The following is a 17,273-nucleotide window of genomic DNA, read 5'->3' on the forward strand; positions in this document are numbered from 1 at the left end:
GTGTTGGAAAGATGTGAGGTTATCAAGTGATTCAGTCCATAGTAAAAAAATGTCGTCAATGTAGCGTTTCCACATTGTGATGCCATTGTGGAAAGGATTGGACGCATTCAGAATGTTGTTGGTCTCCAAGTAGTCCATGTACAGAATAGCCAGGTTAGGGGCAAAAATTGCTCCCATGGAGGTACCCCTAACCTGGCCATAAAACTGTCCTTCGAAAAGGAAAAAGTTCTTCGTCAGGCAAATTTCCAGTAACTGGAGGATAAAGTTAGATGGGACATTATGTGGGCGTGTCCGTGTCTCTAACACCCCTTCAATCACACGAAGGGATTCATATTGGGGGATGTTAGTATATAGTGATTCCACATCCAGCGTGCACATGGTGCTGGATGTGGGATCAAATGGATAGTCTTCGATCATGTTAATCATAGCCATACTGTCTTTGATATAGCATGTGGTATCCGGTACAAATGGCTTGATAAAGAAATCTATATAGTGGCCCAATGGTTCAAGAATTGAGCCACACCCAGATACTATGGGGCGGCCTGGTGGAGATTGTGGGTTCTTGTGGACTTTCGGGAGGCAGTAGATCACAGGGATGCGGGGAGATTTAATGTTAAGGAAATCAAATTCCTTTTTAGACAGGAAGCCTAGGTCAAGTGCCTCTGAAGTAACTTTAGTAATCATGTCCTGAATCTCAGCAGTGGGATTGCGAGGGAGTCTACAATAATGCTCATGGTTGCTCAACTGACGCATTATCTCCTCTTTATACAGATTGACATCTTGGATCACAATGCCCCCGCCTTTGTCAGCAGGTTTTATTATCAATGACTGGTTGTTTTTCAAGGAGGCAATGGCATTTTTTTCATCTAACGTGATGTTATAAGGTATAAAAGACCTCTTGTTTTCTAGGTAAGTAAGGTCCTTAAGAACTAGTTTTCAAAAGTGGGAATCTCTGGCGGGATCATGCCAGTGGTGGGGAAGAATTTGGACGGTGGTTTGAAGGGAGTGTTGCCAGGTTTGGAAGGGGAGGGATTCAGAAGGAAACAACTGTGAAGGCGAATTTTCCTAAAGAACCGCAACAGTTCCACCTGTACATCTTGAAAATTAGGGCGTACTGTGGGAACAAATGACAGGCCTCTGCTCAATAGTGAGACTTCATTACTGGACAGAATGTGTTCAGTGAGGTTGAAAATGGGTAAGAGACCGGTCTCTAAGTCAGTGATGTTGTCATTGGCAGTATGATCTGACGTGGTTACCAGCGGTAATGCTGTCTGCGTGTGAAACGTTCGCCTGGAGGGTTCGCTGGTTTTTGCCATGTCGGGGGCTGCTTTCCTCTGCCCCTTGGTTGACCTCGACCACCCTCTAAAAAAGTACGGTTAGAGGGGCCTGGGCTATCGCTTTGGTCTGACTGTCCTGAAGAATCAGCTGAGCTGTCAATGAAGCCAACAAACTGTTGCCTCCTGTTGAATCTTCCCCAGGGTCTTTGATTTTGTGGGCCGTTGTAAGGGCGAGTGGTGTAGTAATCTTTGACAAGATAGGGGTACGTTCTCTCCTGGTTGAAGTTTTTGATATCTTTGCGTACTTTGTTTGTTTTTTTGTTTAATTAAATTTTATGAAAATCTTCGATAGTTTTATTGATTTTTTCAAGAAGTTTACTGGTTTCTGAGCTGGTATTATTGTCCTTAATCTGTTTCCCGAGTTCTGTTATTTCTGTATTTAGTTTTTGGAGCTCTTCAGTAGCAATGTCAATCCCGAGCACCATCCAGTGCCGGGAGCATGTGGTGCTTATGTAGCTGAAACCATTCAGGTATTTTGGAATATTGGTGTGCACGCTGGATGTGGAATCACTATATACTAACATCCCCTAATATGAATCCTTTCGTGTGATTGAAGGGGTGTTAGAGACACGGACACGCCCACATAATGTCCCAATCTAACTTTATCCTCCAGTTACTGGAAATTTGCCTGACGAAGAACTTTTTCCTTTTCGAAGGACAGTTTTATGGCCAGGTTAGGGGTACCTCCATGGGAGCAATTTTCGCCCCTAACCTGGCTATTCTGTACATGGACTACTTGGAGACCAACAACATTCTGAATGCGTCCAATCCTTTCCACAATGGCATCACAATGTGGAAACGCTACATTGACGACATTTTTTTACTATGGACTGAATCACTTGATAACCTCACATCTTTCCAACACTGGCTTAACAACAATAGTGGAGGCCTCAAATATACCTTATCGACTAGTAAGGATTCTATCCCATTCTTAGACCTATAAATAAGACACACTGAAGGTCGGCTCACCACCACCCTACACCGAAAACCCACTGAACGCAACACTCTCTTAGAGTACACTAGCCATCACCCGAGAGCCTTCCGTGATTCCCTGCCTTTCTCCCAGTTTCTACGCATTAGGCGCAACTGCTATTTCAAAGAGGATTATTTCACTGAAGCAAAAACCCTCACCCGCAAACTCAGAAATAGAGGCTACCCTCGCAAGTTAGTGCGCCGCTCTCTGAAAAGGGCCTGGTATTGCCCAAGGCAAACCCTTTTGGAACCAAAGGAGAAAAAAGATCAAAATAAACTCATATGTGTCGCCACATTTTTCCCAGCTTCCAATGCAATCAGAAAGAGTGTGCTCAAACATTTGCCAGTTCTTAACGCAGGGCATTTGACAATAGAACGTCCAATGTTTGCTTTTAAACGGGCCAAGAACATTAAAGACCACTTAGTAAGAGCATCTCTGCCTATACAACCCCTAAAAACTACTATAAATGATGCGTGGGGTCTCCCACCGCTAACAGGCCATTCAAAATGTGGGAATTGCATTTATTGTGACTCTACCATTGAAGGAAAGTCTTTTGAATATGGCACTATTACATTTGACCGCAGATACTTTTCCAACTGTAACTCCGCGAATTTGGTATATGCAATTCTCTGTCCCTGCATGCTTATCTATATAGGGCAGACGAGTCAAAAATTAAAACTAAGAATCGGCCAACATCGAAGCAGGATCCGGTGTAACACAGCCAATGCACCACTTGTGGAACATTTCTATGAAAAAGGCCACAGCGAGGAAGAATTACTTTGGACAGTTGTTTCTATCATCAAACCACCTCCCAGAGGAGCAGACCTTTCCCAATTGCTCAATAAAGAGGAACTGCATTGGATTTTAAAAACTGACAGTATCAGAAAAGGCCTCAACCGCCTTGAAGACTGGACCTCCTTATTGTAATCTTTGTTATATGTCATTATGTTAATGAAAACCGTTTTTAGAAAGTCACCTGTTGCCCTTAGTGCATGCTGCACTATTAGTCTCACACAATCATAATGATCTTTTCACCACTCCAAAATGGCCGCCTCACTGCTGCACATTTTCCACCAGATACCAAGTCACAGTAAGTCCCTCATCGGTTTCCACGGACCATGTGGCTTGAAAAGCCTGTTCCTCTGGTTGACCGGAAGATCGATCCCATCGGACTGCCGTATTCGCCATAGCGCTCCGGCCATCACAAGTAAGTGACTCTCGCCCTTTGGTAATTAAGCAAGGAGCAATCTGATACACTGCATTGCAGGTATCTAACTCTCCTACCCCGCTCCGTTTGTTTAGATTGAGCCATCACGTTCCTTCCTGGCAAATCCATACAAACCTGATGGAAGCCCTGGACTTGATGTGAAAGGTAAATATGTCCTACCCCCTTACTCCGGCACTCCGCCTAAGACAAACGACCGGAATCACTAACCCCACACCTTTTTTTCCTCAGAAAGCACATCTATAGGCATTTACTCATCAGTATTCCTGAACCTACGAGGAAACCAACATGTAGGTTACTCGGCTCTTTCTCCTGCCACCGCCCGCGATTATTGTCACATCCAGAGACCTAGTCACATTATTTCTTCACGTCATTCACGACCCAGACATGCCTTTGCCTTAGACTTATTTCCATTCGATCACCAGAACGACCGCTTAGCCAGCAAGCCAATATTGATAAAATTATTTCTACGTCACATCCCATTGATCTCAATAGAGACCTTGAACTCGTGTTTATATCACTATCCCCTTCAATCGCCGATTACCCGCTCCGTCCAACCCCACGCATGCCTGAACACCTCCTAGGTCACAATCTTCACCTCTTCACTCGCCGCAATTCTCAAGTCACTCGTTTTTTTTTAAAAACTGTCTCCAACATGCCTAAACTGATATATATTTCCTGTTTTTCCTTCCCCCTTGCCTCCCATTTCCTTCATGTAAAGTAATGCGATAATAGGCATTGTGTTAATAACTGTTGTACAAAACAATAATGTTGATCATTCTTGTCCTGATGATGATGTCACAAATGTAAAAAGGCGTTGAAACGTCGTCGACTAAAAAACCCCATATGCAATATGATAATGCTATATTATTTGATGCAATGGTATGGTTATGTTTAAGAGATTGAGTCTGTAGCACTGACCACAAGTATACAGACAGATTTTCGCTTTGCCCTTTTGGCCATTTCTTTGTTGTTTTGTCTTGATTGTTGTGGGTCACGGCTGTGCCCACATGTTATCTTTTTTGGTTCTTAAAATTCACTTTATCAACCAGAACATTTAAAATAAATTTTCTTGTCCGTCTGGACAAAAGACATATCTTGTCCACATGTAGGGACCACTGTTTTTTGTAAATTGATACTGCCCAAGGTCCCTATGGCATACCTTTCGGGTTCCCTTGTCTTTGTGAAAACACCATAGTGACACTGGCACATGTGTCCCTGTAGGCCTGAGCCATTTTTCCATTGATTAAAGGCGTTTGCCTGTATTTGCCCAGAGTACTAGGACTTACAGTAGGGGCCATATCCATGTCCCCAGTACAAACAAGAACAGCCTGAGTAGGTATTCTGACTAAGTCAGAACCCACCTCAGTTCCCAGGGTTAACCCTACTATAGCCTTGGGGGGGTACACCACCACTACTAACTGTACTAGGGGGTGCAGGTGTCTTAGGGACAGTAGTGGTAGGAGTTTGGCCTTTCTTGGTGCCCTCACTAAACCAGTGAGTTTTACTTTTACAGTATTGGCACCATGGTTTCTTAGGACCATCATTCTTCTTCTTTTGGGAATTCTGGGACCCACCCTGCTTAGATTGTTGGGGCCCTGTTGAAGACTTCTGGTCATTTTGCTTATTCACATTATTACCCTTCTGGTCTGCTTTCTTCTGGCCACCACCCTGGTTCTGGTTCTGCTGCTTGACCCTTGTTCTGACCCATCTGTCTGCCTTCTTTCCCAATTCTTGGGGAGAGGTCAGATCTGAGTCAATCAAGTGCTGATGCAACAACTGGTTCTGACAATTATTTAAGATTTGCTCTCTCATAATTAGATTATACAATCCTGTGTAATCAGTAACTTTACTACCCAGTAACCAGCCTTCCAAAGCCTTAGTGGCACAATCAACAAAGTCAGTCCAATCTTGAGCCTGAGTTTTCTGGGTGTCTCTGAACATCAACCTGTACTGTTCAGTTGTTAAGCCAAACCCATCAATCAGTGCAGTTTTCAAGACTTGGTAATCATTAGCATCCTCATCCCTAACAGTGAGGAGCTTATCTCTACCTTTACCTTCAAAGGAGAGCCACAATATTGCTGCCCACTGACTCTGGGGTACCTGCTGTACTTTGCAGGCTCTCTCCAGAGCAGTTATCCACTTGTGGATATCATCTCCTGTCTTATAGGAGGGCACTATTTTACTCAGGTGTCTATTATCAAAACTCCTGTCTTTATCCTTAGGGATATTGCTGCCACCAGTGGGTGCTAACCCACTCAACTGTTGTTCTCTAGCAAAGGCAAGTTTCTCTTTGGCAAGGGCAAGTTCTTCCCTTTGAATCCTCAGATTAACTTCCTTCATCTTTGCCTCATGCTCTCTCCTCTGAGGGGAAGTCATCTTCCTCTGAGCAGATGCATTAGAGGCATGGGAGTGAACAGATCTGTTGGAGTCCCTAGAAGGAGATCTATCTCTCCTGACCCCAAAGTTAGGCCTGCTGGAGGGTGACACTGGGGCTCTCCCAGTTCCCTCCCCATGTAGGTCTAAGTTGGCCCTGGTAAGTCTACTGACTAAAGGTTTGCCATTTTCTGCCTCATCCTCAGATAAGTCTCCCTCTTCCCTACCATTGACATCTTCTGTCTCAGGGAGGTTAGAGTCTAGATCACCTGGATCACCTTCTAAGGGGGGCATGCTCCCATCTGGATTAGAGGGGCCTGCATTAGCAGCCCTTCTGGAATCATATGTCTCTAGGAGACCTAACAGAAAAGGAATGGTAGGGTGCATACTGGAACCGTGCCACTATGGTGCCCCTAGGGCACCATTGTAATTTTGTGCAACTTATCGTATCAGAGATGTCTTCAGCATCTCTGATCCACCCTTGGATCACACCGGACATCTTCCTCCTGGTCGCCTGCAGCATCTTTTCTTGCAGGCTCCATAGACTTCAACGCAGAAACCCGACACGACCATAGGATTGCAGACCCCACTCTCCTACAACCTTCACACCTCCTGCAGAGCAGGCCGAACCTCTCTACTCTGATGACGAAGGGAACCACCACACCTACGACACCGACGCCCTCCAAGAGTTCATTGACAGCCTCCACACCCCACCTCCAGGAGCAGGGCAACCCAGCTGCATCGATGAGACCCCATCCCCTGCACAGACCACACAGCAGGCAGCACTCACCACCACGGCTCCCTCCAAGGACCCCCATGAAGAACACATGGCCTTCCAATGCCGTGTGTTGGGGTGCCAGGAGAAGCTGGCTGAAAAGGTGCGGATGGGGTTTGACTACATGGGAGCCAAACTAGATGCTATACGTGGGTGTCTAAGTCCCATCAGGGACCACTCACAGCCCCTAACGGACACCCAGAGTCCTCTCCATGCTGTCCAATGGATCATGGCTGACATCGCTAAAGTTTTGACTCTGAGACAAAAACAACTGTCCAGTCAGAGTGGCTCTAGCGATGTCACCCTGGAGTTGGGTCACATGTGGAGGATAATGGAGACTATGGAGCGGATGCAGGTGGAAAGAGCGGCTGTCACGGCTGCACACCAGCGAGAGGTAGCTGGGTGCCTCAATGACCTCAAGACCATCCTCATGGCATTGCTGCCACAAGGCCTGGCCCTGATGCATGCTGCTGCTACCACTACATCCACATCTCCGCCCCCTGAAGTGTCAGTGCTACACAGTGCGGCAGACATTCCACCTCCGACCCCTGAGGTGTCACTGCCACACAATGCTGGAGACAGAACACCACCACCCACACGTGAGGCACATGAAACAGCAGTGGACGAAGATGCGGATAAGCCTGCCTTCATGGTAAGAAGGACGCAGTAGCACTCATCTCCGCCATATGGCCGGTTTCTGCTTGGTTCTGCCCTCTGCATCATCACCTTCCACTGTCCCCAATACACTCTGCGACACTCACCTTGGACCTTGAAATGGACTGCCATATTCTGTTTGATCGCCAATGACACAGCATTCAGATTGCGGACTGAACTCTTCTTCTTCCTTTGGACTTGTCATTCCCTGAAGGACTCTGGCTGGCCCTCCACGGTCCAACATTGTAAAGTGGGGTTTGCATGGCCCTGTACTGCTCCAGCTGCAACATTCCACTGAATGTGCATTAAATGTTCATATTCACACAGATGTGTCATATCTATGATCTTTCAAGTGTGGAGGAATGGATGAATGTAGGATCAGTGATTCCCCCTTATGTCCATGTTGCTCATTTCGTTGGACTTGGGTCACAGGATGACAAATTGCCGAATGTGGTCCGGGTGGCGCCGACACAACAATAGAGACACACGCATTGGTTACTACCTAGGCCAGCCCAGGACTGAATCACGCCCAGAGCCCCGGTGTCATTGTTCACAGCCTTACGCTGGACTGGCATACGCGAGGCCAGCCCACGCCACTTACACTCACAGGGGGTATGACAACGCTACATGTCCCAGATCTTCCCTGTAGTGATCTGCTGATCGCAGGTTTAGTTGTAAGCATGCCACAGCCACTCCCTCATGGCTGGTTTACACCCACACCACACCCATCCAGCACACGCGTCACAGGACATGTGACCCTTCCAATAAAAAGGACCGGGAGCAAGTGCTCGACGCCATTTCCAGTGTCTCTCTGGGTGTATCCGTGTGGTTATTATTTATGCATGAGGGGCTATGGCCCTGCAACATCACATTCCCCAGGGCCAGTGGTGACATGGTGGCGTCCGCACCACAATACTCAATCATAGAGGGTCCATGACTTGCGAGCACAGACTTGGTGGCACCGGAAACACTGCGCCCGGCACAGGCACACCGCCATGGGATGGTGACTTTCCGGGCACTGAGGTAGGATCACCTTAAGTGCTGAGTGGGTGTGCAGCCTGCGATGATGCCCCGTCCTAGCGGTCTGGACTGGTGAGGATTAGTGTGAGCCCTGCTGTACCGCAGTGTAGGCTTGAGCCAGCGGGCAGTGATGGCCTACCGCCACATGGCGTTGCCTCGCGGGTCACAGAGTTAGTGGCACCTAAAGGGATGAGGGGTGTACAGCCTGCGATGATGCAGTGTGCAGTGATATCAGCTCTGCCATAGCAAAATCAAGACCCAGAATCAAGTGTGAGACCTAGTGACCCGCGGAGCCGGGCTGCATGATGTGGAGGGTGCCATGTTCGCGGGCCCGGGCCTGGGGCTTGCACCGACATGTGGTGGGCCCTCTTGGAGACACGCCGGTGGCGGAAGGTGAGCAGTGAGGCCTGGGTGCGCAGGGGCATGCAGTCACTGTTGGGCGGCGGGAGGGGCTAGGGTACAGCTGCCTGTTTGCGTAGGGGCGGACAAGCGATGATGGCGAGTGCAATTGTATGTACTCTGCCATTCATAACTCGGGACTCTGTTTCAGATGAGGGACCTGCTGAACTGCAGTGCATACAGGCATGTGGTTGGAGACACACCGGTGCCAGCAGGTGAGAAGTGAGACCTGGGTGCGCAGTGTCGGCACTCTCTCTCCCTATCCCTCTCTTCTTTTCACTTTGTCTCTCTCTCTCTCCCTCTCTTTCCGTCTTTCTCCCTGTCTCTCTCTCCTCTCTCCCTCTCTTTCGCTCTCCCTCTCTTTCCGTCTCTCTCTCTCTCTGTATCTCTCTCTCTCTCTTTCACTCCCTCTCTGTCCTTTGATCGGCGCATGTCACACTTTCTTATCTGGATTTTTGTCTTGCTGGCTGTGACCTACAGATTGTCCTGAGGAGAGTGAGGCTTCAAAATTGTTGTTTTTCAGTTTATTTGAATTAAATGTTTTGTTTGGTAATTCAAAGGTGAATGTGAGATTCTGCTTTTTGTGACAACACATGCATGTTACTTGTTATAATTGTGCGACATCAGGAGAATTGTTTTGTTCATGATTTTGTGAAGTTGATGTAATATTTCTTTGTCCGGGGGGGTGGTTCCTGGGGGTGGTGGTGGAGGATGTTGTGGCCCTTTAGGGTGTCTTAGCTGCATGACTGTTGGCACCATGGCAGCAGTTGTTCTTCAGGTGTGGCTCTGGGATTGGCTCCCTTTTCTGGAGCAGGTTGTCGTCCGACTTTACACCATGTCAGAGCAGGTGTTAACTTCCTGCTGCTAACGTGCCTTATCGCCCTTTTTTGGGTTCTTATTGCCGATCTGGCTGGTCGTCGTGAATTTTGCAGAGTGGTATTGTCGCGGCTGTTTGCCCGGGAATGCCTACTCTGCATCTCATTAGCGATAGTTGCCTGGGTCATATGTGACGATGTTTTTTGCGGATGCTATCATAGGTAAAATGGTGATATGGACTGTTAGCACTAGCTTGTGAATGGGGCGATAAATGTATCGCCACTTTGGCTGCAATAAAGTGCTGATAACTCGGCGATAAGTCCTTGAGAAAATGCCCCATAATTTCCCTCTATATTTCTCCAAGATTACATACCTCCACTCTCGCTGACGTAGGTTCACACATCATCAGTTTGCCACAGGGGGAACTACTTATTGGTGGCAACTTTTACGCTGCCATTAATGGAGATATAGGTCGCTGGCCAGCCAGACAGTATGATGCCTCAGGAAAGGCCTTAGCTGAGTTCTTGTCGGCCATGGGCGTTTTTGATGTATGGCGAATGTGCAACCCCCTAGCCTGTCAGCATACCTTCCACCCAAGGGGCCATGGAAGTTTATCCCGTATAGATTATATGATTGGTGTGGCGGGACAACTCCCGCTATTCGGTGAGGTAATCCACCTCCCCAGAGGCATTTCCGTTCATTCTCCACTTTGTGCAATCTATGGTGGAGCAGCAGTACTTAAGAGCAGCCAGATGACAATTAACCCCTGGTACCTACAAGTGCCACCTATTAGAGCAGGCTTAAAGAAAGCAACGACAAACTACTTTGCAGAAAATAAGGAGTCAGTGGATTCAGCCTAAACATTATGGCAGGTCTACAAGGCAGTTATCAGGGGCCCAGGAATCTCCTTAATATCTGGCCACAAAAAGGAAAGGCAGAAACAGCTGATTGAGATGGATGAAGAAATCTAGAAGCTAGATTCAGAGATGCAGCAGTCCGTCTCCCCAGACATAAAACATGGATTACAAATCAAGCAGAGAGTGTACAGAGATATTGCCAAAGAGGCAGCTAAAATGCAGAACCGCACATCTCAACATTGAATTTATGAGGTGGGAGCTAGAGCGGGTATATTGCTGACATGGCTAGAAAAGAAGAAAACTGCCTCCAGATGGTTTTGGGAGATCACCCCAGGTACTGGCATGCCACTTAGAGGTGGGCAAGAAATAGCAGACGCCTTTGCATCATATGAACAATTGTATACCCCATCACGATTGACCTCTCATGCCGATGCCCATGAACTATTGACTACCCTGGGTCTGCCATTCCTCGGGACAGAGGACAGGGAGAGCCTAGAATTAGACCTGACTAAGAGTGAAATAGTGCAAGCAATAGGGGCTTTGAGAATCGGTAAAGCATTGGGCCCAAACGGCCTACTTATTGAATCATATGAACTAAATGTGTCTAAAACTGCCCTATACCTATTGCGAATGTACCAAGAAAGCGTTAAAAAGGGAAAACTGCCTGGTGATGAACGGTTGGCTAATATAGCCGTCTTACACAAAACTGGAAAGCTGCCAGAAATGTGTGCACCCTACAGACTGATATCTCTGCTGAATGCAGAAGTTAAGATCTTAGTAAAAATCCTAGTAACGCGCTTGGCTCCATTACTGCAGAGAAGTTGGTCCATCGTGATCAATCAGGATTTATGCCAAGAGGAAATACCTCACTAATTCTCTGGCACCTTCATGGTGTGTTTGGAAGAGCTAACACTATCAGGGAAGAAGCAATCATAATGTCCCTAGACGTTAAAATGGCATGCGATATGATAGAATGCCTCTTTTTATTTGAGGGTTTAGAGAAAATTGTGTTTGAAGACGCTTTTTGGGCATTGGTTAGACTTCTATAGTCGGAGCCCCTAGCAAAGGTCATAGACAACGGAGGGAGATCTAAAGTCTTTCACTTGCATAAAGGGATGAGTCAAGATTGTGCCCTCGCCCCATTGATATTTGCCCTAATCTTGGAGGCATTGGCGGTGTGGATAAGAGGCGACCAGCTGACCAGGGGATTAAAATGGACGGAAGCCTAGGAGGATAGAATCTCCTTCTATGCTGATGACATTCTCCTTTATCTGGCAAGCCCCTATTCCTCTCTGCATAGGGTGCTGCATATTTTTACTTTATTCCAAAAATAGGATATACAATAAATTGGGACAAGTCGGTTCAGTATGTTATCTGGAGACCACCCCCTCGGCTTCTCAGATCCTGTACGGTGCAAATTACTACGGAGGGATTTCAATACTTAGGGGTCTATGTTACCAAAGACCTGGCAGTCTTCTATGAACGCAATCTGGACCCAGCTTTGCGGCAGTTGCAGGAGGATGTAAGGTACAGGAGAATGCCCTTGTCGTTATTGGGTAGAGCTTCTCTATATAAAATGATGGCACTCCCCTGTTTTGTTTATATTCCACAAAATACGCCGTATTTGGTACCCCCCAAGATATTTTTGCGCTGTTGAGGCAGAGATACAGCTATTTCTCTGGAATGGGAAAACCCCGCAAATAGCACAAAATAAGCTGATCAACGGCTGGTATGACGGCGGGATCGCCCTCCGGGCACTCCAATACTACTATTGGGAAGTGCAGTTAATAGTGGTTAATTGATGGGTTCCTCTGGAGCAGACTGAACCTGCATATAGACTGGATAGGCACAACCTGAGACCAGGAGGTTTCCTCAGGGCCCTCTATGGCTGGAGACAAAACTCACTGGCATACAACCCAACATTGGCAACGATTTAAATCTTGCATATGGTGTTAGTATCTTTGGGATGGAAAGGCAGGAATACTGTACCCACACGGCTGTGGGATTCACTACGATTGGGACTTTTGGTGCATCAACTAGGCTTTGTTAAATGGGATTGCATAGGAGTCTCCAGGGTGGGACACCTGTGGGTGGGAGGGAAGATTAAGCCCTTTGCAGACCTCCTTAGAGAACATGAGTTATCCTCAACGGAAATTTTCTGTTACCTTCAGATAAGACATGCACTATCAAGAGCAATCCCAATTGGTACAGTTCTCCCAGACTCCTCTCCGTTGGAGGATAGACTCCTTGATGACTACCTTAAGATAAGGCAATATCATTGACATACCGGAAATTGCTTTACAATTCACTTGCTACCTTACAGAAAGTCCGGGCAAAGTCGGAGGAGAATGTGGGAACCCTCACTGATGAAGAGTGGCAGGATGCACTTGCATCCCCCCGAGAGGTAGCCATACACTCCAGATTCAAATTAGTCCAATGAAGAAATTTGCACCAAACATATTACACTAGCATCACACTGGTTAAAATGGGTAAAATTGAATCATCACAATGTCTGAGACACTGAACAGACAGGTACGTTCCTACACTTATGGTGGGACTGCCTGAGAATACTCGAATGTTGGAAAAAGATTACTACATGTATGCTTACGGTGTGTGGAGGACAGATGGAGATGTCGCCCCAGTGATGTTTATTAAACATCTGGGAGAAAACAGACCTAGCAGCGGGAGAAAGAACCTGGGTCACACGAGGCTTTACAGTGCGAGGACATGGAGGGCAGATTCTGCACCTCCATTTGGAGATTGGAAACCCTAAATGGATTTGTGCATGCAGACTGAGAGGGTAGTATATGAAGGTAGAGGCTGCCCGCAACAATGGACAAAAATATGGGGGGAAAGGAATAGAGCTAGGGGTCTGCTCTGTTCACCTGTCAATACCAATTCCTCACTTGGAGAGGATTAAGAGCACAACACAGTGAGAATAAGTAGTGGAATTCGATCAATGGGAAGGGAGGTGAATTATACAATACACAGTCAATGCTGATAGTCCTGTTGAATAAATGTTGTGCTACCTATTAACATGTACTAATTGATTTCTTTGTTTTGTATTTTGTTTATGGCCTGATTTGTAGTACATGCAACAATAAAAAAGACTAATAGAAAAATAAAAAAGTCCTCTCTACTAAGATTGGCATATTGAGCTTGCCTCCTTGAAGCAGGCGCTAAGGGCCCGATTCACAGAATGAACTTAAGACTAAATCCTAAACTTACTACTATTTGGTATTCACAGAATGCACTTACTACTTTATGGATTCACAGAGTGAACTTACTACTTTCGGGATTCACAGAGTGAACTTACTACTTTCGGGATTCACAGAGTGAACTTACTACTTTCGGTATTCACAGAATAGATTTAAGACTACTAACTCTAAGTCCGAAATCGGGGAGTAAATTCCGGCCCGGAGGCGGAGCTTATGGCCCGGAGGCGGAGCTTACGGCCTGGAGGCGGAGCTTCCGGCCCGGAGTCGGAGCTTACGGCCCAGAGGCGGAGCTTCCGGCCCGGAGTCGGAGCTTACGGCCCAGAGTTGGAGATTTCAGCATGGCAAAAATCCCCACCTCCGAGCCGGAAGCTCCGCCTCCGGGCCGGAAGCCCCGCCTCCGGGCCGTAAGCTCCGCCTCCGGGCCGTAAGCTCCGCCTCCGGGCCGGAATTTACTCCCCGATTTCGGACTTAGAGTTAGTAGTCTTAAATCTATTCTGTGAATACCGAAAGTAGTAAGTTTATTCTGTGAATCCCGAAAGTAGTAAGTTCACTCTGTGAATCCCGAAAGTAGTAAGTGCATTCTGTGAATACCAAATAGTAGTAAGTTTAGGATTTAGTCTTAAGTTCATTCTGTGAATCGGGCCCTAAATGTTTTTATTTCTCTAAACATTTACACTTTGTATGTGTGCTGCACTGTACAGCAGACTTCTAATGTGTGTCTATGAATAGGATTTTGAACTGAAAGCGTATGCTTCTAGTACAAATCCTAAGCTAGACATCACATGCTCACCCCTTTGCGCCATGGTGCAACAGTTATGCATGACACTAGGCAGCTTGTTTGTGCACCAGTTCAAGGAATTACAGCAGCAGCATGCAACTTTAAAAACAATATGGCTCTGCACTGCATTTTTTGTGTGATGCTTGAACATTGGTTCCTGCTCTGCGCAAAAAAATAGTTTGCCCCATAGTAAACAAAATTACAGAGAAAAACAGTTTGGAATGTATACATGTGACACATTCACAAAGCAGGGCATAAGAACAATTAAAAAAAGGCCAAGGTACAAGAAAACAGAATCATGTGCAAGGGAGCTAATGTGGAATGTGAAGGAGTACAATAGCTTCAAAAAGTTGGGTCCTTGGTGGGTCTCACAAGTAGCTTACATGTGTCATTCATCTGTTTTGCACTTGGATGTTTCAGAGGCTCCCTCTTGATGTACGGTATTGCCAAAGCTTTACCTTATTGTTGGACTAATCACAAAGCTGTACTAACTTTGGCTACAGGTTTTTGAGTTTTAAAAGGAGTCTTTAAGGACTAGTGATGACTTCTTTTGATTTGTTTATCTCCAGGTACAGTACATTCTAAGGGCCAATTATCAATGCTACCTTAGTTTGAGGCAGAGTTAAAGCTGCATTATTTTCTCATGTTAGGCTCCTGAAGCCCTGCATGAAGATAGCACAGTACTCTCTTTAGATGGCCCCTCATCTCATTCCAAAGGGCTAACATATGCTTTCAAAGGATTTGACTCTGCCAGGAAAGCAGAAGCTAGAGGACCAGCAGCAATTTCAGGACACACTTTGCAGCTTTTCCTGGGACCAGATGTTTGATTTAATGTTGACAGTTTAGCATCAGTAACCACCATATGGGAGGCTAGGGTCTGAAAAAAGTCATCACAATCCTCCAATCTTTCTCACTGAAGTGAAAGAACCCAACATTTGTTGTTGCTTGCAAAGTGATGTATAAATCACCCCAACCCTTGGAGTGAATAATTGTCTTTTATTGCTCTTAAACTACAGGGTTAAGATTGGATTTTCCTGACCTTGATATGGAGATTCCTTAGCTGGATTTAAAAGCAATCAGTCAATCAGGAGTTTGTAAAGTATGGCTACTCACCCGTCAGGGTCTCAAGGCGCTGAACTGAAAGTTAATTAGCATGAGCCTCTGCCAGCTTGCAGCCTGTGCTCAGTTTGACTAGGTGTTAAATGGCTTCCATGATCAAACAGTAGGCTGACCTGAATGGCAGAGATGATTCCTCTGAACTCCACAGAATATTTGTTTCAAATCCTGCTCGGCGGGTTTGATGAGCCACCTGTACTACCTGGGGCATTCTTGAAAGGGAGAGAACAGGATGTCAAGTCAATTCTTGTGGATCCCGTCTGGTTGCAGAAGCACCCTGCGTTTGTCATCCTAGACTTCTGTCTCTTGGTTTTATTTGGGTACAGTGCCTGCTTCAACTGTGTAGTGTAGTTCCTATTTTCCCAATAGGCTCTGCGCATTGGAATAGTACCTACAGCAGTAAAGGCCTAGGCCAGACGTTAACTAGGTCTACTACTGTCGATACTAGACTTAATTTTTGGGTTTGCCAGCTAAGCTCAGAGTTCGCTAGAAACTTTCTCGAATGTTCAAGGAAGGAATTAACTCCCCTGATTAGACAAGAAGGGATTTAGTTTCTGACAACCATAGAACATGACAACTTTGCTCTCCCCTAATCAAGAGTCAATCTCGAGAGTCGTGTGAGCACAAGGCAATTATTTTACTCAGTCAGTACGTGCATTCTTAGTCTCATCAGAATGTAGAGAAAAGGAAGAGACGGGCGTGTTCAATAAAAAGGTGTTATTTATTGATCAGTCTCTTTTCTCGTACAAGAGAAATGGATCGATATTATTGAAATACTTATAGTTAAGTAAAGTGCATACATTAGAAGCAATAGTATAAAATAATACTGTAAAAACATTGATATGGTTTCTGAGCCATATGATGTTTAAAATGATTAAAATATATTTACATACACATATACATTTGACTAAACGTACTCAACTGGTGTTTCTAAATACGCCTACCCCGTGTACCTGACCTAAGTCTAATGCGTGGGCGGGAATAGAAAGTTACAGTTTAAGTTAAGTTTGTTTTTGCCAAGTGAATAACTAAAGAATTCTCTGTGAGGGGTTATTCAGTTCTGTACCTGGAATTTAGGATGAATGAGGAATGGTATCTCTTTCTCTGCTCTCGATATTCCAGGCTGCCTGCGAGGGCTGCCCGAAAGCGCCGGTGCTGGGTCTCTCGGCTTGAGATAGCAGCGCGTCTCTCAGCGCGTCAGGAAGGCGGGGCTGCTGCCAGCGGGGTCTGCTTCTGCTCTCGGCTTCGGCAAGTATGGCTGCTCCGTCTTGTCACCACGCGTGTGTCTGCATAGGGCAAGGTCGGCAATATTTATACCTTAAAGGTGCCGAGATTGACGTAAGGATGGACATAGGTACGTCAATAAAGATGTCATACGACTTGCTCGTTAGCACATTCTTTTGCAAAAGTTCTCTGTGAAATCAAAACAATGGCCGCACGGATTTTCCAGGTTGTCATAGGTTTGATTTGTTATGAGAACGTCGTATGCCTTATCAGGGGCTGGAGGAATGTCGCTTGTCTAATTAGATCTCAAGCGTTATGACCTAATCAGATAACACGTTCCTGTGCCGTAGTGTGACTGCGTCAGATAACGGTATCTGCATCATGGGGGTTTTCTTGCCTCATGGGCTGACTGTTAGTTAACTTGATAGTTAGTTTAACCAGAATAGGGTCAGGAATAGGGGGACTGATTCAGAACCTATAGAAATACACGACAACTGGATTTTAG

Source organism: Lissotriton helveticus, chromosome 6 (genome assembly GCF_964261635.1).
Source record: "Lissotriton helveticus chromosome 6, aLisHel1.1, whole genome shotgun sequence".
Classification (NCBI taxonomy): Eukaryota; Metazoa; Chordata; class Amphibia; order Caudata; family Salamandridae; genus Lissotriton; species Lissotriton helveticus.